Source organism: Erpetoichthys calabaricus, chromosome 14, assembly GCF_900747795.2.
Source record: "Erpetoichthys calabaricus chromosome 14, fErpCal1.3, whole genome shotgun sequence".
In the NCBI taxonomy this organism is placed as follows: Eukaryota; Metazoa; Chordata; class Cladistia; order Polypteriformes; family Polypteridae; genus Erpetoichthys; species Erpetoichthys calabaricus.
Window position 1 is genome coordinate 36887839 of NC_041407.2, and position 20949 is coordinate 36908787.

Below are 20949 nucleotides of genomic sequence, written 5' to 3' on the forward strand. Positions count from 1 at the left end.
AAAATAAAAACAGGATGAACCTAAAAGCTAAAGTAGGAGGAAAAAGTAGGAGGAAAAATACCAGAGAAGCATACAACAAATAACTTCATGAAAACACTGGCAAAACGTTAAACAAAATATCTGTAAAAACCCTGACAACTCACTTAAATACAAACTCATAAACAAAAGAATATTCAAAGCCAGAGAGTTGGGACACCACATTAACTGCACGGCCATCTTAAATTATATGGATGGCGTGATGTTGGGTCACTTGGCACACCTCCTGCCTTCTCTCACCCCTTTGTCTTCCCTTCATTTTCCACGTAATAACATAGCTGATCAAGTCCATCCTGATTATAAATATTTGTTTTTTTTGTTACATTTTCTTATTTAGTCATAGGAGTAACTCACTTTTTTTTAGCTGCACAATGATGAAGTCCTAGTGAAACTCCAATTTATACACAGACACACTTTGTCAAATGTTTATATATATGTGTTTTTGTATTGTTTCTACTATTTGTATTTATTATTTGTTATTATTTGGCATACACCTTTATCCAGGTCAGCTTGTATCATCTGAGAGATACAAATGGTTAAATTTTTTTAGTTTTCCAGTTGTGGCACAGGCAGGTGAAGTGACTTGCTCATGGTCACACAGTGTCAGTAGCGGGATTTGAACCCATAAAACCCCAGGGATAGGAGTCGAAATCCTTAATCAGCAAAACTCACAGCCTGCTTCTATTCAGATCATTGCATTGTCTCCTTGTCGCAGCACACATTAAGTTCAGATCCTTGATTATTGCCTACAGAGTAGTCAAAGGGTTAGCACCTTTATTATGGATACACATGTGAGGACATGTGCATCTTCTCGAAAGATGGATAGATAAATAAATAAATACATTGCTCTAAATTCACAACATAATGAATAAAAAAGGAAGAACATTTAAGAAGAAAGAAAAATTCTGACTTGGCTGTTACAGTCCCAGTGTGGCATTATACAGGCGTATTGCTGGACCAGCACACCACAGTGTAGAAAATTGCACTGGCCATCAGAGAGTTATAATTATGCAACCAAAACAATCCCCCAGACTGATGCTTACTCTATTATGTTGACCTCTTTTTTAGCTCACTTTGGATAAAAGAGCCTGCTGAGTGTCATTGAGTGTATATTTGTTAAACTGAGTGTAGAAATTGACATACTGTACCATTGATAGGGTTTGAACCTGTAACAGTTGTGGCCCGCAGAGGGCTCTCCTGCCACCCAAACCTGACACAGACAGATACAGGACACAAGTTGAGCATACGTTTTATTTTTTTTTTATTTTTCCATGTAGGAAACACCTTCCCCTATTTCCCACCTCCACAGCACAGTTATTAAGCACAGTTCACAATACCACACAAAACACTTTCTTTTCTTCTTCTTTCTTTCTCTTCCACTCTTTCACCTCTGCTCCTCCTCCAACAAGCTTAGTCCACCTCCTCCCGACTCTGACTCTCGGAATAGTGACGGCTGGCTCCTTTTAAATGGCACCCAGAAGTGCTCCAGGTGCTTGAGGACCTTCTTCTGGCAGCACTTCCGGGTGTGGAGGAAGTGCGGCAACCATGGGCTCTGCTACTTTCTGGGCGCTCCCTGGCGGTGGCCCTGGGCCCCAGCAGGGTTGAGCTTCCATGCTCCAAACCCGTGAAACTGCTGCCCTCTGGGGCCAGGATAAGCCCCCCCCCCCCCCACTGTACCTTCCATTATAGAGGTGTCCCAGCTAGGCAATGTCCCCGGCTATACGCCACACAGTATTATTCTACTCCAAAACCACTGTGCCTCACAAAGCATTAAACTAGTTCATTAAATTGCATATGTCAGCCTATTAAAAACTGACTCAAATTTGCTGGTTCAATTAATTAAGTTCTGCCCCCGTATTATCTATAATATCTATTGTGGGAGATGGCCGGCTGTTCATCCCGGCCAATACCCCCAGGCCGCTAGATGGAGCCCTCCCTGTAGCATGGGAGTGCTCCGAAGACCAGCAGGGAATTATGGACAATGGAGTTTTTATTCCCAACCCTGCTGGACACCATGGGGCCCACCAGAGGACGCTACAGGGAGGTTCAAGGACTTATACGTGCCCTATAACCTGGAAGTACGGCATGATCACATGACCAGAAGGAACGGCGTGCTTCCAGGTTGAAGAAAAGGACTTTTTAATCTGACCCGGAAGTGATAATGAATCATGGACTGTAGGATTAGAACCACTTCCGGGTCAGGGACTATAAAGGATTATGGGAAACCCCAGACGAGTGAGCTGAGCTGGGAGGAAGGGTGGCAACGCATCTGGGAGAGGAGGATTTGTATTGATTTGGTGATTTGTATGAGTAGTGTGGAGTGGAGGGTGCTTTGTGCACATTATTATTATAAAAATAAAAAGTCTTGGACTTTTACCTGGTGTTTGGCGTGGTACCTGAGGGTTCAAGGGAGCACTAGCGCCCCCTACTGTTACACTATAAATAATATAGCATATGTACAATATATATTATGCTATGCTGAAGGCAGAGGGATGGGTTGAGTGGGCACAAGATGGGAGTTAATACTTGCAAACACTAACCCTTCATTACTTTTTTCTTCTTAAAAATGTTGGCTCTTTTGGTTGCTATGATATACTGTAAACTAACCCTCACTACTTTTAAATATGCTTTGCAAACAAAACAAATACATAAAAAATCAAAAATATTTAGATGCATTAAACACTTCTGGTGCTAATGGCAAAATAAATAAAACTGTTTGTAATCTATATTCATAATCATATAATTTATTCACAGTGGTTCACCCTGAAACGATCGATTTCCTGGTTAAAACTTTATTTTTTAAGCAGAACAACATCTGGACTGAGGTTTAATTGTTTCCATTTTTCTCCTATACCCTTCTACTTCATTAGCGGTTTTCAGACTGCAGATCCTAACATGTCATAGCTATAACACCAGTAACAAAAGACAGAACCACATTTCCCAAACCAGCACTTTAGGCAAATTGTGATTAACCCTTCTCCCTCCCATTCTCTTCAACATTTGTAAGGGGACCTCTCAGGAAATTTTGTAGATTGGCAGTGTGTCCGTCAGTTTCCATTCTCTCTTCATACCCTAATCTAATTGCAGCCGGGGTGGTCTACCTCTAGAGTTGTTGAGCTTGCAACTATAGTGCAGTATTGCAGGTTCAAATCCCAATGCTGACTCGATGTGTGACTATAAATACTAAACTTAAACTGATTGTGCTGAGTTTATGTTATATGTTCAAAGTGTTTCACTTTCTTATGGCATTACTCCTAAATGCTACTATATACGGTAATAATATTCATTTAAATATCTGAATGCTCTCTGGAGGCATTTGCTGTCCCCTAGTATAGAAGGTAAAATGTCTAACAACCTTTTGCTAAAGATGGTACTGAGATTTTGTTTGTACACTTTTAAATATTATGTAATACTACAGGTCTGTGTCAGTGCTTTTCATCCAGGTAGGTGGCACCTGTACTGTGGAGGAAACAGACAAATATGTTATCCTACTGACACTTACCACAACCCTTTCCTGTGTCCCCTTAGTCCCTGTAAGCCCAACTGAACTCTCTCTGTCTACCTGTCTGGGCAGATCTACTGGGCTACCCCCAGAAGTGATGACAGAGATCTTCTCATGCTACTCATGCCTCCAGTCTACAGTTGAAAGAAGAGAAGAAGTTAACAACCTTGTAAACCTACCCTGGGTGGGATATGTTCCTACCTCATTACAGCCTTAAAGATACTGCTAATGCACTTGTATGCAACAATATATACTGTAATTCTGTGTAAATAGATAAACATAATTATGTAAAGCATTGGGTACCACATTTAATAAAGGAAAGGAAAGCATCTATTATGAACTAGATAGTTCCTAAGCAAAATTGTCCAAAAAAACAGCCACTACAGGATGGAAAACCATCAAACCCTGGCTAATAATGAAAGGGTAAGCGTTGAACCTTTAGAAATAAAAAGACTGATTAACAACAGCAGTATAAGTTCCAAAGAAGACAAAATTCAGAAGGACTTGCATGAATAGGCAATCCAATGGCAAATAAAGTACCAATGCAAAAAATAAAGAATGGTCAGAACAAACAGAGGAAAAGGAGTCAAAAGTCAAGTAATCACAAAGGACAAGAATATCACAAAACCAAAAACACTCATCAATGTCATTGCATGCAATAAATTGCAAGGGACTGTGAGTTTTCCACATCCTTTATACAACTGAATGGAATCCCTTGCAGTAAAGGGCAAGTTGTCTTGCCTGTTTGTTGACCTCCCAGAAAACACATGATGCATAAAAGAAGTTCCTTTGACATAAAGAAACTAAATTAACAAAAATATTGATGTGAAAAATGAACTCAACAAACACAAAAGAGACATTTGAACCACACCCAGGAGAGGAACCCAGGCTGAAATATAACAGCAACAATTAGAACATAGTGGGTTCTTGTGGATTTCAGTCACTAAAAAAATTCTCCATTGCAGAGTTCATTATGCTACTTAAGCATGGTCCAGATGGGTCTGCCTTCCAGTGCCTCCGTGGTTTAGGTAGATTTCGGGTCAGAAGGGCAAGGGCCTTCAGAGTCATATTGGAAGTGATATCACGGTCAGCTCCCAGGACTTGTCCTTTGGTCCGAAGAATCCAAAAGTATGTAAGTCCCAAACAGTAACAAAATTGCCCACTGGTGGGGGAAATACTAAAAAAAATGACCAGTAACACAGAGGACCAAATAGAATACTTATAAAATCCATCCATCCATTTTCCAACCCGCTGAATCCGAACACAGGGTCACGGGGGTCTGCTGGAGCCAATCCCAGCCAACACAGGGCGCAAGGCAGGAACCAATCCCAGGCAGGGCGCCAACCCACTGCAGAACACACACCCACACACCAAGCACACACTAGGGCAAATTTAGAATCGCCAATCCACCTAACCTGCATATCTTTGGACTATGGGAGGAAACCGGAGCACCCGGAGGAAACCCACGCAGACATGGGGAGAACATGCACCACGCAGGGAGGACCCGGGAAGCAAACCCAGGTGTCCTTACTGTGAGGTAGCAGTGCTACCCACTGAGCCACCGTGCCGCCCTATACTATAAAATAAAATATTTATTCTTAAAGAAAAAATTCTAAAATTGCATGAAGCTCTGTGGAGAAAAGACCTGTCTAAAACAATAAGGAAACCCAAATAAACAATGTCCCAAAACACAATCCAATGGGGAAGTTAAAAAAATAGAGCAAAATAGTCAAAAATACCAGAAATCAGCAAACAGTCACAATAAACACTCACAAACACCCAGTGCATTCTCTGAACCACCAGGAATTATGGGAAACTCTCACCTTTAATGGGCCAAGACAGTTCATGAAGGTGGCTCCGCCTCTTAGGGAACCATCCACAAAACACATGGAACATAATAAAGACTCACAAACAAGGAATAATGTAAAAAATGAACAAAAGTAACATTAACATAAATAAAATAATTAAAAATGAACAAAACAGACCGAAAACAAGACTTTAAACTCCAGCATTTAGTCCTGGTGGAAACATTATCATTATTATTATTAACGGCCTTCAGCTCAATCCCGTGATCATGTGCAAGTCTAGATAGGTCCACCAGAGTCTTCTCTACTGTTATTATGATTGTGTCGAGCCATCGAGTTGCTGGTCTTCCTCTTCGCCTTGTTCCTTCTGTTCTTCCGACCATGATATCCTTCTCCAGTGATTGCTGTCTTCGTAAAATATGTCTAAAGTAGGCAAGTCGTAGCTTGGTGATCCTTGACACAAGTGACATATCCAGCTTGATTTGTTCCAAAATTGATTTGTTCGTTCTTCTTGCTGTCCATGGTATTGATAACATCCTTCTCCAGCACCACATTTCGAAGACATCGATTCTACTTCTATCTTGTTTCTTTAGGTTCCTTCCAGGTTTTGCATCTGTATGTTACCACAGAAAAGATCAAACTATGTATGAGCCGTGTCTTTATCAATTGTGAAATGTTCCTTGATTTGAAGACATTGTCCAGTGACTTCATTGTTGATTTGCCCATAGCTATTCTTCATTTGACTTCCGGTGTCATTGCTGCATCTTGAGTGATCATCGATCCGAGTAGGCTGAAGTTCTTTACAACTTCCAATTCATCGCTGTCCATCTCAAATGTGTCCTGGTCATGTCTAGCAGTAGTCATTCTCTTTGTCATCTTTGTGTTAAGTGGCAGCCCCATGTTCAAGATTTCCAGCTTGACACTTCGTAATAAGTCCTTCATTCCGTCTGCAGTTGTTGTTATCAATGTTGTATCGTCTGTGTATCTAAGATTGTTGATGATTCATCCACCAATTTAGATTCCTTTTTCTTTTTCGGCAAATCCAAACTTCCTGAAAATGGCTTCTGCGTATAAATTGAAGAGAAATGGTGACAGGATGCAGCCTTGTCTGATGCCTTGCTCTACTTTGAACCATGCCATGTCACTGTGTTCCGTTCGGACTGTTGCTTCTTGGTGGATGTAAAGGTTCTTAATGAGGCTGATCAGATGGTTTGGCACACCCATATTCTTCATGGTAGTCCAAAGTTTCTGGTGATCAACACAGTCAAAGACTTTGCTGTAATCAATTAAACAAAAAAAGATCTCCTTGTTGTATTCTTTGGTGCACCTGTATGTTAACACAGAAAACACCAATATATATTGTAATGGAGTGCTGGGTCTCTAACTTGGCTTTCTTAAGGGAAAGACAAGGAGAAGGAGCTTGCACTGGGAAATACCTTCCCTGGGACAGCAAAGGGCAGCCCCCTCAGCTTGCTGTGGTGCCACGGGTTTAGAGCATGGAAGCAGAACACTGCTCAATACACACCCATGGCCACCACCAGGGGGCACAGGTGAAACGACTGATCTCTCCTCAGCAGGACCACTGCCAAATCTGGAAGTACACCTGGAGGAAGATCATGGGACACCTGGGGCACTACTGGGTGCTCTATAAAAGGAGCTGCCGCCCTCCACTCAGGGAGCCAGAGTCAGGTGGAAGAGTATGAAGCTTCCCAGAAGGAGTGGAGGCGGAAGGACTGAGAGAAAGAAGTCAAAGAAAGTGCTGTATTATGTGCTTTGTGCTTGTATACTGTGCTGTAGGGAGAACGAAGGAAAAGCTTTTCCCCTTCTAAATAAAGCCTTGTATTGTGCTGCATTTGCGCCTGTGCCTGTTGTGTCAGGTGTTTGGGGAGCTGTGCATCCCCAATGGTCACAATATATATTTTATTTGATTTACTTTGTAAATCCCCTCAAGGGAAATTTACTTTTGCATGACTATTTACAGTGACCCTGGAGCAATTTTAAGGTTAAGGGTCTTGCGCAAAGGCCCAACAGGGTAGGATCCCTTCTGGCAGCAATGTGATTTGAACTGGCAACCTTCCAGATACCAGTGTAGATCCTTAGCCCCAGAGCCACCACTTCACCAATATATATTGTATTATACATATGCGTGGGTGGATCATCCTCCAGGCTCTTCTGAGGTATGTACTTCCAACCTGGGTCGAAAGGGGGTTCTAAAGCTAACCGTATCCTCTGTTTTTTCCTCCACAGTTCTGAGAAGGCAGCCAGTAAGGGCAACTGACTTTGCCCCTTCCTGTTCCCCTGCTACATATCCTGCAGTTTCCAGAAGAAGGCATGATTTGTTATGAGAACATACCGCAGGATGGAGCTCCATAGGTTTAACCAGCTAAGAAAGCTTCCTCATGCTAGGATCATGATTTTTGATTGTTTACAGTCATCAAGCACGCTTTTGTTGCAAGTAAACAGGAATGACCGGGTTGTCGCCACCAACATTTCAGCTTGTGGACCCGCAGTTCCATCGAATGACCACTAACAAAGTTTACAAGGTAACATCATTCATACACATCCCTATGTTTGGTCTCTGTCACTGGGTCAACTTAGTCTTGGGGATGTGGGTGGAAAAAAACCCTGTGGAGAGAAATGGAAAACATGAAATTTTAATTTAAACCCATTCTCCTGGAGATGACACACCAGTACCAATGACTGTACCACCACACATATATAAGATGTGTGTATGGATATATACTTGTGATCTATATTTTTGATAAACAGCAGACACTGATGTCATTTTGGAGATTTGCTTAATAAAGTAGCCTCCATAATTAGATGATATTAAACATAATATGCCTTTTGTTTCATGCTTGGCAGCATTTGTTTATGATCAGCTAGTTTTAGTACAACCATCACAATATTTATGGGAAGGCTTTGTTTTTTATCAGAGCCATACTTATTTAGTGCCAAATACTAACTCCACTTTTGTATATGAATGTGTAAATCAGTCTATAATAAGTATTAAACTTTTCAATCACTATAACTATAAAATTGCCTGTTTTAGTACATGATGACAAAATGGTTAGTACTGCTGCCTTACACCGTTTAAGTCCTGGGTCACATTCCAAACAACATCTGTATGAAGTCTGCATGCTTAATCAATGTGGGTGTAATGTTTTGTTGGTGGCGTGCATTACTCAATGTACTGTAGATACTGTAAGAGTATCATTCTCTTTTTAAATGCTATGATAGAATGACAAAGCAGATGATTTTTTGTCCATCAGTTTATTACCTTAAGCTTAACACTAGAATCCCTGAAGCCTACGAAAAAACTTGTAATCCCAGCCCACCTTAAATCCCTTTGCACCTCTCCATCCGTGTCAGCAAGTAGCCTGCTGTCCCATCCCTCACATTGACGGAGCTCAGCTTGGGCAAAAATTTCTCCAAGCTCAAGCCAGGGCTCCTTATCTGCATGTGAGGGTAAATAATACAGTATATCATTATTTGGAATACATGCATTTCATGTGTGTTCTGTGTCTACAAATATCTGGGTAAGTGTAGGATGAAAGGAAATGCAAGAAATGCTGAACACATACCTAAAGCAGAAACATTTTTCTATGTTATACTAATAATGATGTGAAGTGTATAATGTGTGAAGTCTTTAGTTCAAATATCAAATAAACATGTGTGTTTTATATTCAAGAATATACCTAAAGTAAAAAAAAAAATCATTCAATTTACATGCTGCTGTCAATGAGTTACAAACCCAAGCTCAAATGTCAGTCAACAGAAAACTAACTCATATTCCTGGATGGTGTAGAGGTATGAGCTGCTGCTTTATAATTGAAGGTTCAAAACCGGTGCTCTGCGTTTTGAGTAGTGAGCTGCAATTATTATTACTATAATATAATAAAAATGTACATTTGATTTGAGTCTGTAACACCCAGTGTAAATTTTGGGTACTTGTATAAGTATTATTCAGTTTTATTCTCTCAGTGACGTTGACATGGTACAACATACTTGCCTCTCCTTCTCTGAGTTGATGCCGTTTATCTCCGTTCTTTTCACAAGAGCAGCGATGACCACAGTTGATACTGTGGCTGATACCTGCTCATAACTATTTGTTGTACCGGGAATCAAAGATACGATGTCCCTTGACCTCTATCAGACTGGACAAAGGCAGAACCATAACAACAGACAGCTTATTCACAGCGCTTTTATTGGCTAATAGACTGCTGCACCGCAACAGAACTCTGCTTGGCACCATATTAAAATGGGACTTCCACCGGCAGCTAAAGTTATTTTAGTACACCAGCAATTCGCCACACTAGTGTTTAGATCTGGCAGTGTCATGCTGGCGGTGTATGCGCCCAAAAAGAAGAAGTCTGTCTGCATTTTCAGTAGCATGCACCACAACGCAAGATCGAAAAAAAAAAAAACATGTTCAAATGACAATTCATGTTCAAATGGCATAGCATTTTCAAATAGCGTCGTTTTCATGTGTGTGCACACACACACATTCATACAGTACATAAAAATGTCATTATTTGAAAACGCTATGCCATTTGAACATGAGTTGTCATTTGAACAAGTTTTTTTTTTTTTTTGTTTGAGCTGAGAGAACATTTTGCCCGTCCTGTCATGGGGTGGGAGGTGAGAGCAGGCTGCTTGCTGCTTGTACTGATCGACACATTTACAAAACAAAAGACGGTGATGGAGAGGTACGAAGGAATTTAAGGTGGGCTGGGATTACGAGTTTTTTCATTGGCTTCAGGGATTCTAGTGTTAATGTTACCAAGATGGAATTCCCCATGACCCTGAACTGGAAGTAGACCACTATGCTACTTTAAGACTGAAGTATAGAAGAACAGGCCAGAGACCAGTTGTTACTATCTGCCTTCTTAGGTGGAATCTCATAGTTCGTGGTGGGAGGATTGGATCTGTTATGCCATTTTAAAACTATCAGAACAGAAATGGTGTGCAAGCAAATAACAGTTTAAAGATACTCAAGGCCCAGTAATATAAAAGGGCACTAAAAGGACTTTCTGGGAGGTGAGCCTGCAGCCCAAGAAAAGACATCCCTGTCATTGTTTAGAGATACCCTGAGCGTACCGAGAAGTGACCTCAGTTGTGGGTTTAATGCCACCTGGAGACAGGTTTAGAATAAGTTTAAATATTGGAAGAGAGTTGGGGGAAAAGTTTCATTGGTTGAAGCTAAAAAGAGGGAGAGGAAGACAGTGTGTCAGTGGTAAGCACATGAGTAAGTCCCAATCTAACAGACTGAGGCAACATTCTGCTTTTGAAGGTTTAGGAGATTTTGTTTATATCTACAGTTTTATGCTTTGTAAATGAATAACAAACTTATAATATATTCCTAAACCTGATATTATCCTGAGTATTAAAAATGTCTATGGGGTCTGACTAATTTATTAGAAAAAAAAAGAATGTCCCAATATTATGTTAAAGGTAATCTTGTCTGAAGTGTTGAGATGCTTCCCTTTTTTTTATATGAGGATTTTGTTATTTTTTAAATTATTAAAGTAGCAAGTTATTTAGTCAATTCTAGGTTTTACATCAAGCTACTTTTATAATATATTGCAGGATGTTAAGTTTTGTCAGTATAAACATATAATTTAAAATGTTTAAAGTATGTAAAGGATGAAGGATTTCAGCTTGAGAAAGAAATTGTGTTATTTAGTCTCGGATTATTAAAATAATTTATGTCATCAATAACTGTTAAGTGATTCCTATTATGGGGCATGACATAAATAACACATATCCAAAGGTGAATTCAAAAAATGAAAAATAAATGTTGATTGATTTTTTTTTTTTATTATTTTGCAATTTTCCTTCCAGTTTATTCTCTTCAAGCACTACCCGTGATCCATTACAATAAAGGAAACAAAACACAGTGGTTCTGTGTAAATGGCCGAGTTACAGCAGGATATAGCACAGGAGTGTAAATGTAACAAGTCAGTTAATGGGTCCTGTGCTCTAGTGAAAGACATCTCACTGCATGGCACTACTCCTCTAACTCCAGTGCTTTAGTAGGAATGTGTTAGGAACCACCAATTGTTTTCATTAAACCTGCCTTGTTTTCTTTAGGCTTTCACATTCAGTAATTATAGGATGAATGGGCCCTTTATAGGCCTATAGCCCACTGCAGTTCAGATCTATGGCATTCTCTGTTTGCTGAAGCAAACAGTGAATAGTCAGCATAGTGTTGCATACTAAGGTAAAAAATATATCTTGTTACAACCTTCTGCAATTATCAGAGCCCAGTGAGAGAAAAAAATAATAAGTTTTATTTTTGTTTTTATGATGAGTAAATATTTAAGACAAGTGCAACAATGAGGAGCTTTTACACATGCAATCAATGCTCCATTTTTAAAAAGTGCTCCTGGAAACATGTACAATTTGTTTTTAGAAGAATAATTACATATATTAGAGTATTTTAATGAGGTATCCCCTGCATGAGTGATGACTTTAAAACTTACTATTAAAATCTAAATGATTTAATACTTAAAACAAATGGATTTTCTGAAAGCTTATTGATTGTAATCTTACGAAATAAATATTATTTATTTACTGTACATGATAAAAATGCATTTATATTTCTTTTCTTTCTTTATATACAATTTGGTCCATAATTATTTGGATAGTGACACAATTTTCATAAATGTGGCTCTGTGCACCAACCACAAGGGCTTTGAAATGAAACAATCAAGATATGATTTTAAGTATAGACTTGCAGTTTTAATTTAAGGCATATAACAAAAACATTGCATAAGCCATTTACAAAAGACAGCCATTTTTACACATTTTCAGGGCTCAAAACAATTTAGAGTAACATAATCATGAATATAATGATCATTTTCAATACTTGGTTGAAAAGCTTTTTGCAGTCAATGACTGCCTGAGATCTGGAATCCATGGCCATCTCCAATTGCTGGGCTTGCACTCTAGTGATACTTTGCCAGGCCTTTACTGCAGCTGTCTTCAGGTGTGTTTTGTTCGTTGGACTTTCTGCCTTTAGTTTTGTCTTCAGGAAATGAAATGCATGTCCAACTGGGTTGTGGTCAGTTCACTGACTTGGTCATTGAAGAATATGCCACTTTTTTGCCTTGAAAAGCACTTGGTTTGCTTTTGCAGTATGTTTTGGCTCATTCTCCATCTGTACCGCGAAGCATTGTCCTATCAGTTTGGCAGCATTTGTCTGAATCTGAGCAGATGGTATAGCCCTGTACACTTCAGAAATCATCCTGGAATTTTTGTCAGCAGTCATATCATCAATAAACATTAACTAATTTCAAATTCATTGTGGTGGCGTATACAGACAAAATTATGAAAATTGTATTACTGCCCAAATAGTTATGGGCCTAACTGTATGTCTTTAGTTTTCATGACTATGATGTCTACCTTCATTCAAGGGAACAGGAAATTGTTGGGCAATAAATTTAGTGGTAATGCCTTTAATCAGAAGAAGATAGTGAAAGCCCATCTCAGTGTGCATCTCTAAAACAAAGAAACATGTAGGGCAATTTCACTTTAATAAATAAATAAATAAAAGCAGAAGAAACACGAGTGATACAAGCTAATTAGTTCAGAAATTTGTTTCTTTAACATTCTTTTTTATTTTTCAGAATAGAAATATTCATGACTTCAAATTCGTCCCATTTTCAGTCCCATATCAAATGTGTTATACACCCTGAGATGGATGGTAGGTGTGGACTGGCATCCCAGCCGGGATCAACTTGCTCCTTTACCTGGCTAGGAAGCCGAGGTAAAAGGATCACAGAAACAGATACAGTATAAGGTGTTTCCTGTCTCAGCCAGGAGGCTGGCATAGCATGCTAGCATAGTGGGGTGAGACAGATGACCCCTACCTGAATAACAGATGAACAGAGGGAGACAGACATCCAAGACTGTTGGCCTCCCCAATACTCCCTCAACCTCTGGAGCAGCTCAGCTCCACAAAAACCAACCCCCCAAAAACCACGTACACTACAAACCACTCTCATCACAAGGTTTAACAGGGAAGAAAGACTTTCATATGAAACAAATCATGTGTAATGAGTATAAAAATCTCTTTTCATCATACCATGTTATTTGCTCTGTCTAATAGGAATTTCCTTTATTCTTAGAATAACTTGAATTCAAAAAAATGTTCAAGTATTGCATGGCCCATATTGATCCTGGTGACATCCAGGAGTGGTAGTTGACCTTTCCTTAAAATAGCTGTTTCATCTCACTCCACAGATGTTTCACTGTTAGATCTAGTAGTATGAGATGGAAGAAGGTACCAACTTAAGTGTTATTCACTGTCATATTTTAAGGATTTTGTTATTCTTGTGGCATATAGCAATGTCCATGAAAAAATGCATTTGTAGATCAGTAAACTACTGTCTGGGTGGAGAGATACACCTGACTGCCAACAATATTTAGATATCCTGTATATTTAGTATTCAAACACCACTTCACTTTTAAATCAATTTGTTCTACACCTTTATACCACCACAACCATCCTGCATTGCTGACACCCCATGGGATGAATTTACTGGCTCAGATTTAGCTGGTCCTCTCACCAAAGTCAACCAGTAGCTAGTAGTTAGGCGCCGCCATGAGTGGCAGCCTTTCTAGCAGCTCCGTGTAGGACTTTATCTTCTTTATCTTTCTACCTTTTTCTCTAGCTCTCTGATCACTCCTACCACTTTCTTTTATGTGGACTTGTTTCCTGGACACTTTTTACTACTTGGACATGGATTTTTACATGCTGAGACTTGTCTATACAGGTAGTCAACTTCTAGCGCAGAGAACAAAGGCCCATGCCGGTGTGGTTCCCTATTTACCCGACGAGGTAAGAAGGCAGTATCGTGACAGCAGAGCCGGCGCTAAGCTAAAGGCTAAGTGTCTAGCGAGGAAGTGGCGATACAAGCCTTCGGTGCCTTCTGTGATCCAAGGAAATGTGAACTCACTACTAAATAAGATCAATGAACTGGCTGTGCTGGTAAAAATGTCAGGACCTACAGAGAATGCAGTTTGTTGTGTTTTTGTGAAATGTGGCTAACAACTAGCATCCCAGATGCTAACGTGGAGCTACCCAGGTTTAGCACAGTTAGACCAGACAGAGACACAAATACTTGCGGGAAGCAGAAAGGAGGAGAACTCTCTCTCTATGTGAACACAAGGTGGTACAAACCAGGACATGTAAACGTCAAAATCTCCACTTGCTGCAGGGACATTGAACTGTTGGCCGTAATTCTGCATCCCTATTACTTGTGCTAATCTCTGGAGATTTTAACTATGTAACGCTGGACAAAACATTACCTGCCTTCTCCCAGTATGTGGATTATAACACCCGAGGAAATAGGACTATTGACCTACTTTATGCAAACGTTAAGGATGCATACAGCGTCACCCTGCTGCCTGCGCTTGAGAAAGCAGATCCTGGTTCTGCTTCAGCCTCACTACAAACCAAGAGTGAGGGAGCTACCTACAACCACATGTTCATTCAGGAAGTGGTCCCCTGAGGGAGAGCAGGCTCTGAGAGACTGCTTTGGAACTATGAACTGGGATATCCTGCAAGGGTCACATAGTGAGAACATTGAGGAGGTTGTTGACTGCACTACTGACTACATCAACTTCTGTATGGACATTGTAGTTCCAGTAAGAACAGTACGCTGCTATGCTAACAACAAGCCATGGATTACAAGTAACATCAAGGGCCTTTTGAACCAGAAGAAAAGGGCTTTTAAAGGCGGTGATCAGCATGAGCTCAAGCACTTGCAGAAAGAACTCCAAGTCCAGCTCAGGGCAGTGAAGGAGCAGTACAGGAGAAAACTGGAGCAAAAGCTGCAGAATAACAGCATAAAGGAAGTGTGGAATGGGATGAAGATCATCACTGGATGCAGCTTGAAGTGGGGTGCCTCCATCGAGAGAGACAGGGAGAAAGCAAACCTGATGAACAACTTTTTTAGCAGGTTTGACCACCCTAACCCACTCTCACCTCAGAGTACTGCATCCTCCACCCATCCTTCTGCTGATACCAGCATAGGAGAGAGTTTTCCCCCACCCACAATTACAGCAGCCCAGGTAAGCAGAGAGCTGAGGAGACTTCGTGCCAGCAAAGCAGAGTGTCCAGATGGAGTATCACCACGACTGTTGAAGGCCTGTGCGTTGGAGCTGGGGAGTCCTCTACAGTGCATCTTCAACCCAAGCCTGGAACAGGAGAGAGTCCCGAGGCTTTGGAAAACATCTTGCATCACCCCAGTCCCAAATGTATCATGTCCTAGTGAGCTGAATGACTTCAGGCCTGTCGCCCTGACGTCACATGTGATGAAGACCATAGAGCGGCTGCTGCTTCACCACCTGAGGCCACAGGTCCGCCACGCCGTCAACCCTCTGCAGTTCACATACCAGGAGAAGGTGGGAGCAGAGGATGCCATCATCTACATGCTACACCGATCCCTCTCCCACTTGGACAGAGGCAGTGGTGCAGTAAGAATTATGTTTCTGGACTTCTCTAGTGCCTTCCCCACCATCCAACCTCTGCTCCTTAGGGACAAGCTGACAGAAATGGGAGTAGATTCATACCTGGTGGCATGGATCGTGAACTATCTTACAGACAGACCTCAGTATGTGCTTCACGGGAACTGCAGGTCTGACATTGTGGTCAGCAGCACAGGAGCGCCACAAGAGACTGTGCTTTCTCCGGTCCTGTTCAGCCTATATACATCGGACTTCCAATACAACTCGGAGTCCTGCCACGTGCAAAAGTTCGCTGACGACACTGCTATCGTGGGCTGCATCAGGAGTGGGCAGGAGGAGGAGTATAGGGACCTAATCAAGGACTTTGTTAAATGGTGTGACTCAAACCACCTACAACTGAACACCAGCAAAACCAAAGAGCTGGTGGCGGATTTTAGGAGGCCCAGGCCCCTCATGGACCCCGTGACTGTGTGCAGAAGGTACAGACCTATAAATACCTGGGAGTGCAGCTGGATGATAAACTGGACTGGACTGCCAATACAGATGGTCTGTGCAAGCTAGGACAGAGCCAACTATACTTCCTTAGAAGGCTGGCGTCCTTCAACATCTGCAATAAGATGCTGCAGATGTTCTATCAGATGGTTGTGGTGAGTGCCCTCTTCTACGCGGTGGTGTGCTGGGGAGGCAGCATAAAGAAGAAGGACGCCTCATGCCTGGACAAACTAGTGCGGAAGGCAGGCTCTATTGTTGGCACGGAGCTGGACAGTTTGACATCTGTGCGGAGCAACGGGCGCTGAGCAGGCTCCTGTCAATCGTGGAGAATCCACTGCATCCACTGAACAGTATCATCTCCAGAAAGAGGAGCAGCTTCAGCGACAGACTGTTGTCACTGTCCTGCTCCACTGACAGACTGAGGAGATTGTTCTTCCCCCACACTATGCAACGCTTCAATTCCACAGGGGGTAAACGTTAACATTATACAATGTTATTGACTGTTATACAGTACCTGCCTTGCACTCTCTATCTTGCATTTTTTAACTTACACTTTATTTTTATCACTCTTTAATTAATATTGTTTTTATCAGTATGCTGCTGCTGGAGTATGTGAATTTCCCCTTGGAGATTAATAAAGTATCTATCTATTTCAGTAGCAACTGATGTTTAGTCAATGTTTTTATGATTCTAAGCATCAGGGTTCTTCACCACACTGTAATCAGCCATTTTTCTTTTTTTTCTTAAAGGAATAGTGAGGTAGAAGAACTCAGAAAAAAACAAGACAAGCACTGTAAGAATATACAATACAATTTATTTTTTGTATAGTTCAAAATCACACAAGAAGTGCTGCAATGGGCTTTAACAGGCCCTGCCTCTTGACAGCCCCCCAGCCTTGACTCTCTAAGAAGACAAGAAAAAACTCCCCCCCCCCAAAAAAAACCCTTGTAGGGAAAAAAAAATGGAAGAAACCTTGGGAAAGGCAGTTCAAAGAGAGACCCCTTTCCAGGTAGGTTGGGCATGCAGTGGGTGTCAAAAAGAAGGGGGGTCAATACAATACAGTACAATACACAGAACAGAACAAATCGTCAATACAGTATAAAAATAAAAATTTTAGAAGTACGGAGCAGAATTTAACAGTAGATGATATCACATAATATGATTTGGATTGGTTTAGAGTCCTGGAGACCTCATTCATCAAACTGCCTCCCCCATTTGGCCATTCCACAGCTGAAATAGCGCTAATCCGATAAAAGGACCCCTCTTTCCCACGATTCCTGCGATCCTCCATCAGGGCTGACTTTACCTTAGGCAGGCAAAACAACTTGGCAGGTGGGCCGTGGCACCAAGTGCCATATTTGAGTACCGAGAAGAAAAACAGAATAAGTGAGGGTTAGTATACAATTATAACTGTCATGTTACTTATGTTTAAGTGCTAATGACTAACAACAGAGATGCAGTCTGTACAGTTAATCAGCAGCTCTAATCAGGATATGCTAAACTGAAGTAGTGAGTCTTCAGCCGGGATTTAAAAGCTGAGACCGAAGGGGCATCTCTTATAGTAGCAGGCAGACCATTCCACAGTTTAGGGGCCCTGTAACTAAAAGCTCGACCTCCCACTGTTATTTTATTAATCCTTGGAATCATAAGCAGACCGTTATCTTGAGATCTTAATGTGCGCTCAGGTTTGTAAGTCATGATAAGTTCAGACAAGTAAGCCAGACCTCGGCCATTTAATGCTTTATATGTTAAAAGAAGGATTTTGAAATCTGCCCTAAACTTAACCGGGAGCCATTGTAAGGATTTAAGAACTGGAGTTATGTGTTCATATTTTCTTGTTCTTGTAATAATTCTTGCAGCCGCATTTTGGATTAACTGGAGGCTGTATAAAGAACAGTTTGAACATCCAGTGAACACCGCATTGCAGTAGTCAATCCTACTAGAGATAAATGCATGAATTAGTTTCTCAGAATCCTGTTTATTTAAAAAGCGCCTTAATTTCCTAACATTTTTAAGATGGAAGAAACATGTTTTGGACAACTTTGTAATATGCGCTTTAAATGACATGCTAGAGTCAAAGATAACTCCTAGATTGCGGGCTGATTCAGTAAAATTGACTGGGATTCCAACTGAGTTAAATGATGACAAAATAGTGTTGTGATCAGCATCATTCCCTCCAACAATTAACATCTCTGTTTTATCTGTATTTAAAGACAAGTAGTTCTCATTCATCCACTCCTTTAATTCGCTAACACAACTAATTAAAGACAACATTGGAGAAACTTCATTTGATTTAAATGAAAGGTATAACTGGGTGTCATCTGCATATGAGTGAAAATTAACATTATGTTTCCTAATGAGAGATCCCAGTGGAAGCATGTACAGTGAAAACAGTAAATGTCCCAGTACTGAGCCCTACGGGACACCATATTGAACTTCTGTGTATAATGATGGAGTACTGTCAGCACATTTCTGTACATATTGGAATCGATTTGATAAGTAAGAACTAAACCAAGCAAGAACGCTGCATGTAAGCCCAACATCATTTTCTAGCCTGTGCAGTAAAATAGAATGGTCGATGGTGTCAAATGCTGCACTTAAGTCCAACAACATAATTACAGTGGAGTTTCCTTCATCAGAGGATATCAGAATGTCGTTTACAACCCGTGTTAGTGCCGTTTCTGTACTATGACCAGGGCGAAAACCAGACTGGAATTTCTCAAATAAATTGTAATGTGTAAGGTGTGTCTGAAGCGGACTGGCGACTACTTTTTCTAGTATTTTAGAGAGAAACGGTAAATTTGAAATAGGCCTATAATTATTTAGTATATGTGGATCAAGGTCTGACTTTTAGTGTATCAGGTACTGTGCCATGCAATAATGAACTATTGATAATGTTTAGGATAGGCGCTGCAAGAACATCCATTGCACTTTTTACTAGTTTTGTTCTAGATCTAGGGAACAAGTACTGGGCTTCATTTTAGAAATTAAATTTAAGACTTACAGGATTACAGGATTAAAATTACTAAAGTGCTGAGTGCAATGTGAGACAGGGTCTGCTAAGCTAGTATTTGCTTTGTAGTGTGATGCAGAGATCTGGGATCTTATATTTTTAATTTTCTCATTGAAGAAGTTCATAAAGTCTGTACTGCTAATGTCTGTTGGTATTTTGCACTGTTGATCTGAATTTCCATTTGTTAATTTAGCCACTGTTCTAAACAGTACCCGAGGATTTTTATTATTGCTATCTATTAATGTAGAATAATATTCTGACTGAACTTTAAAGAGGGCTTTTTTATATTTATTAACACTTTCTGTCCATGCAATTTGAAAGACCTGTAGCTTTGTTGTTCTCCATCTGCGCTCCAGTTTTCGACACTCTAATTTAAGAGCTCGAGTGTTTTCATTAAACCAGGGAGAGTTTCTATGTGCTTTGATCACTTTTGTTTTAAGGGGAGCCACTGCGTCCAAAGCATCTCTCAAGGTCACATTATAATGTGATGTTAGCTGATCTAAATTGTTTTCCATGTTTACATTTGATGTTAACTGATCTAAATGGTTTTCCACAATTACATTCGACTTACTCAAAGTATCTATAAATTTTGAAGCAGAACTACAATCTAGATGTCGCACTGTCTTTGTTTTAATCTGTGAGTGCGCTGGCAAGGGCAGGACTAAATTAAGTAGTGATCGGAAATAACTTCATTTAATGGAGTAATAGTTAAATTTTGAATTTCAGCTTTGTAAGTTATAATTAAATCTAATGTGTGGTTATGATTATGAGTTGGACCTTTGACATTCTGACAAAATCCTACTGAATTTAACAAATAAGTAAAACATTTGCTAAAAGTGTCAGTTTCCACATCAATGTGTACATTAAAATGTCCCATCAGTACTACATGACCATAATTTATAGCCAAGTCAGATAAAAGGTTGCTAAATTCAGACATGAACAATGAATATGGGCCGGGTGGTCTGTAGACTAGCACTATAATTGTGTTGGAATCTGTTTTAATATTTAAAATGAATGCTTCAAAGGATGTAAAGTTGCCTAAATTTTTAGAAGTGATTTGCATTTTGTTACAATGAATTATTCCAAGGCCTCCTCCTCAACCTGAATCTCTAGACTTATGAAGGAACGAGTATCCATCTGGTGACGCCTCAGCTAGGGGGACAGTGTCACATTTACTAAGCCAGGTTTCGGTGAGAAGACACAGATCAGATTTTGTACTTAATATAATATCATTTACCAAAACAGCTTTAGTGCCAAGAGAGCGAATGTTCAATAAGCAGAATTTAAAACTGTATGCTTCTTTCTGAATTGGTGATATACTTTTTGTTTTAATTTGAAATAAATTTCTATTACAGATGCCCCTGGTGGAGGGTCTGTTTTTATCCCTTGGTCTAATTATACACCTTATTTTTTGGTTATCAATTAATTTAAGATTTGTATCAAGATTAAATTTACTGGATGCCCCAAGACAAGGATTATGGGTAACAGCTTCAGGAAAGTAACAGGTGGGATAAACAACAGCCTGTGATTTAAGATCACATGACTGCGGCCTGGATGGTGCTCTAGTCAGTCAGCCAGGCAGTTTTGCTGCCATATTTTGGGATAATACATAATACCCCCTCCAG